Raw genomic sequence first — 5272 nt, forward strand, 5'->3', positions numbered from 1 at the left:
CCACCTTTAACTTATTAGGGGGCACCTGTCAGCTTTTGTGGCCTCATTCCCGTTCATTCTCCTGCTGATAAAGCCGGACCCTCCCCACTCTCAGCCCCAGGCTTGTGGGGAGGGATTGACCTCACTCTTGGGATGGACCCGGATCAGCCTGAGCCAGTCAACGCAATCCAAACCTCCGTGCAATCTGATGGTGCGGGGGCGGAGGCTGCAGTCTCTTAGTTCAACGGCCCAGGACTTTGGGTCAACCTGAAGAGAGATAATTTTTCTCCTCTTTACTGGACTCCAATCTGGAAGGAAGACATCTGGTCACCAGGACAGGGGTCTGCGAGTGGTCTTGCCTGGGAGAGAGGTGCTAAACGATGAAGAAAGAAACAGGTCCTGGTAGAATCACTTGAGCCCCTGAATCAAACTCCTTCTGTGTCTGAACTTTCCTGTTTGTAGAACCCAGTTAGTCCCTTCTGAGCTTCAGTCAGGTTGCACTGAAGGTCCCGTCACAGGAAATGCAAGAGCCTGATGGCTGCCTCCCCTCCAGCACCCAAGTCTCCAAGCTGAGACCAGCACAAAACTTTGCTGCCTCAGCTTCTCCCCCACCCCCGGGGGTGTGAGTTAAATTCCTCTCCTGCTGCCCCTTTTTCTCCATTTTCTCACCTCCCACGGAGGCAGCTGCAGAAACCACCCCGTAATGGCATCTCCAAGGGCGAGGGCACATTATCCCCGGACTCTAATGAACCGAGCAGCCCCGTCATGGCCAGGCCGGCCTCACGCAGTGACCGCGAAGGCTGCCGCGTCAGCACCGGGGGTTCCTGGCACGGACTCGCCTTCCTCCGGCAGAGGCTGGTTTGAGCGGAGAGGCCGCCGGTCAGATTTAAAGCTGGGGGGGGGGGGGGAGAGGGCAGCCACACGGAGCCCCGGAGAGCCAAGGCTCAATCTGGCGGCCGTCTCAGAAACGACCTTGCTCTGCAGATGTGCAGGCTAAGCCCAGAGAGGCCGAGTGACTTCCCCCGATTTACACAGGGGTCTGGAGACTGAGTTGGGTCCAGAACCCAGACAGCCCCCTTCCGAGTCCAGTTCTCCCTCTACCTCGCCAACGTGACCCCCAGGATGAGACCTGTCGCCTCCCGGGGCCCCCCAGGACTGTCTCCTTCCCTTCGGGATTCCCGGGCGCCAACGGTGAACCCTCGCTGTGTCCCTGAGTCTGCGTTACACTGGGCACCCCCGGTGACGGGCCAGATTTTCTCCGGTCTCCCGTCCGCAGGTCCCGCAGCCGCGGACGCAGAGTGGAAACGGACGGTCGCCGCCACCGATTCCCGCGCCTGAGCTGAGGTCTGAGCCCGGGCCCTGCTCCTTGGCCCAGACCTTGTGGGTGCCCTTCTTTGCCCTGAGTCAGGATCTCCCCCCTTCCGGCCCCCACGGCGGGACATCCCTGCTCTGTCCTGATGCCGGAAGGCCCGGAGGACCCTTCTGGCCTCCGGCACCTGACCCCAGTCTCTCTAAATGCTGAGTCTTGTCTCCCAGCCCCTGTGGCTGGGCCTTTCCCCCGACCCTGAGGGAGAGCCTCGTCCAGATCCTGTGGCTACGTGCCCGGTGCCCCCTCTGTGTGCACCCATACTCCTGCGGCCCGGTGGTGCCCAGAGCCTCCTCTGACAGTGGGCGATGGGACCATGAGGGCTGGAAGCCAGGCCCCCACATCACCCCCCACCCAGCTCAGCGCCTCATCTGTTCCCCCCACCCAAGTCACCGGCCACTTCCTTCCCTGAGCACCTACTGTGCACCAGCCCCGTTGGCAGCTTCCCCTCCCCTGCCAGCCAGGGTGGGTGCCCTCACCTCTCAGGGAAGTCCCCTTTCCTGTTTCCTGCCCTCCCCTGCCTGCAGGAAGGGGGCGGATGGAAGGAATCGAAGGGCTCCGAAGAAAAACCCCCGGGGCCATCAGTGTGGAAGGAGGGTGGAGTTTAGAGTCCAGCAGGGCAAGATGTGAACCCGGATTTTGTGACCCAGCAGCTCTGCAACCCTGGGCAAGTCGCTTTGCTTCTTGGGGCATTCGTTCCCTCGGGTTTGGAAAACAAGGACTGTGATTCATGTGTGTTTAGAAATGTGAATTACATTTCCTGCCCATCTCTCCTTGGTCAGCCTTCCCCCCCCCCCGCCCCCCGCAAGACCCCTACGGCTAATTAATAGGATTGGAGTGGACACCTCGTCCAGGCTGGGCAAATCCGATTCCCTCCCTGAGAACTTCAGTTTAGGATGAGGACACAAAGTCAATCAGCTGTAAATCCATCCCGGCAGATCGGGCCGCCCCGGGAGAGACTGTGTTGGTGCTACATGTAATGGTGGGTCACAAGTGAGCAGAGAAGCCAGTTAGCAGAGAGAAGAAGGAAAGTGACCAAAGGAATACTGACCCTCCTTATCCTCAGCCTTTCTACTGGAGCTTCTCGCATGGATCTGGTCAACAGTTACGATTCTGTTCGATTGCCCGCGGCAGAAAACTCAGTCCAAACTACGTGAAGCAAAAAAAGAATTCCCTGCTCGTAGGAAAACTTTCAGGGTTCAGATCGGTTTCACCCACAACTTAAGGGGCCCCCAGTAATGTCACCCTGGCCTGGTTTTTCTCTGTTTCTCTCTGGCTCAGGCTACACATGACACGTTGGCAACAGCTCTGGGCTACAAACGTCCAGGTTCAAGTTCATGGGCAAAGGATTGCCAGAGTTCTTTCTCGGAAGCTTCAGTGAAGGTCTCATGGCATCTCAGTGGCTCTTGGTTGGGTCCCATCCCTGTGCCAGTCACTGGGGCCAGAGGAATGTGCCATACGGATTGCTCTGAGCCTAGGTCACGGGGCCTATCTCTGAGCTGAAATAGGCCGGTTGAGGACACACGCATGCGACAAAGAAGGTGCTCGATGCTGATTTCCCTTCCTCCTGTCCGTAAGCTGGTAGACTTTTCACACAGTTCACTTAGGCTGAGATCTCACGTCTTCCTCCCAAGCCGCCCTGCAGCCTGCTCTTTGGAGACCTGCAGGCCGGTCTTTTCGCTGCCTTTTGCACGCTTGTACATGACAGACCCTGGTCTGGAACATTCCTCCTGCTCCATTTTCTTCTCCAAGCCTGAAATCAAGGGTGGACTCCGGGTTCACCTCTTCCCTGACAACTTCCCGGGTCCTTCTGGCAAATACGTATGGGAGGGACTCATACTTAATGTTACAGAAAGATTTTATAGAAAACACTTTGCCTGAAATCCTGGTAACCAGGAGGCGGTGGCTGTCAATGGGCTTAAGGCTGGTACCCAGAGGTAAGAGGATGGCAGGAACAGGGGACATGGTGGCACATGGGCAAGGTGGCCCTTGCCTGGAGCTTTCAGATCCAACCTGGGTCTTGTCCCCTTGGATGGCCCATCTCCAGCCCCTCTGCCTCGATCAGGCTGTTGGTGTCTCCAGCGTTCGGGCCTCAGTTTCCTCCTGGGCTACACCGAGGAACAATCAATCCTCCAGCCCAAGCACCATTGCCCTACTCTGGATCTCTGGATAGAATTGTCCCCTGGCCCTGGCTTTGGGACCCCACCCCGGAAGCCAGCCCCAGCACCGAGCCCAGCCTGGGCTGTCCCAACCCACCCTTGGGGAAGAGATCAGGAAACAGGGACAGGGAGGACCTTATTTCACCTAAACGCTCTTGTGAGAGCAGCACTGGGTGGGCAGTGGGGGTCACGGCTGCTTGTGTCACAGCATCAGGTGTGCAAACCCGGGACAGGACACTTTACTCTGCATCTCACTCTGTACTTCCTAGATGAGAGGCTCAAATCAATTCACCCAACCTCTCCAAATCCTAGTTCCCTTACCTACAAGCAATAAATCTTTACTTCCCTTGGCACGCAGCTGTCCCCTCCGTAAACCGGAAAACTTATTTATATGTTCATTTGCTTCTGAGCTTGGCAAGAGCAGGGACCGTGTCGCTCCGGTGCTCAGCTCGTAGTTAGACCTCAATACGTGTTCGTGAAATAAGTGTGTGGGCACGCTGTCGCTGTCAGCCTCCGCCTCCTGGGTCAGAGCTGCACCTGCATGAGACCCCAAGGCAGGTGCATCAAGTTCCAGAAGGCCTGGTGTCCCAGTCTGCCCTGTCGGTCCCTCCACCCCTGTGGTCATTCTGCGGCCCCCTCGCCAGCCTTGTCCTCTGAAAACCCGCAGAGTCCCATCTACTTTCCCTGAAGTGAGATTGAGTTTAGGTGGGATCGTGGATCCAGTCTTCAGTGGGGCTCTGTCTTCTCCCTCTGGTCCAGGCTCAGGCCTCTGTGCCAACTCTGCCCCGGGGCAGGAGACCTTTGAACATCTCCTGTGTTGCCACTGGCTGGTTCTGGAAGTTACTGTTCAGCCCATGGTCTGTGGAGAGCCCCGGGGCCCCGGTCACTGGTTAAAGCCACCCGAACCCATTTCCCACTATACAACCTGGTGGTTCAGTCTGGCACAGCCGCCTTTCCAGAACCCTTGCCTGCTCCCCCAGAGCCCCTGTCTGCCTGTCTCTGGCCATCCATCCCTTCCCTGGGGGAAAGTTTCCCTTCCTGTTTTGCCCAGTGTCTCCGGAGCTCATTCCCCAGCTTGGAGGGGCCCATGAAAGAAGAGGCAGAGGTAGGTTGGGGCAGGAAGGTTGAAGGAAGAGTGGGAGTGCTCCCCGTTTCTCCAAAGCAAAGCTGTCACCCCCCAGAGAGGGCAGAATGACTTAGACACCGTCTTTCCCTATGGGGCAGAGCTGGGGTGGTGACAGAAGCAGGAACGTGCTGGGGAGAAAATGACCCCAGAGGTGGTGAGTTCCTCAGCACCCGGGTCCCTCTCCCGCCCTCCTGGTCTCGAGACACAACAGATCTGTATTTCCTTGTAGTTCACACTTCGAGTGGGTTGTTATCTTCTCTTACTAAAAGTGTAATTCGTTTGGGGCGCCTGGATGGCTCAGCTGGTTAAGCGTCCAGCTCTTGATTTTGGCTCGGTTTGTGATCCTAGGGTCGTGGGAATGAGCCCCAAGTCGGGCTCTGGGCTGACAGCAGGGACCCTGCTTGGGATTCTGTCTCTCCCTCTCTCTCTGTCCCTCCCCTGCTCCCTCACTTGTGCTCTCTCTCTGTCTCTCAAAATACAGAAACTTAAAAATAGAGTGTAATTCATTTAAGGTTCTTTGATGATTATTTTATTTCTCCCAAGTATATTCCAGTTGAGAAGATCAATGCCAGAAAATTAGATCCATTAACAAGTACTAAGCAGCCAGTCTTGAGAGGAGGGCATTTAGAGCAAGAGAAACAG

At 56.8% G+C, this 5272-nt stretch overlaps 1 long non-coding RNA gene across 1 annotated transcript; it reads left to right on the forward strand.

The window, feature by feature from the left end:
- Nucleotides 1-210: 210 nt before the first annotated feature.
- Nucleotides 211-2007, forward strand: LOC122241501. Its single transcript, XR_006221667.1, has 3 exons — nt 211-375; nt 1256-1323; nt 1873-2007. It is a non-coding gene; the product is annotated as an uncharacterized LOC122241501 (long non-coding RNA).
- The last annotated feature ends 3265 nt before the right edge of the window (nt 2008-5272 follow it).

The sequence above is a fragment of the Panthera tigris genome, chromosome C1 (genome assembly GCF_018350195.1).
Source record: "Panthera tigris isolate Pti1 chromosome C1, P.tigris_Pti1_mat1.1, whole genome shotgun sequence".
Classification (NCBI taxonomy): Eukaryota; Metazoa; Chordata; class Mammalia; order Carnivora; family Felidae; genus Panthera; species Panthera tigris.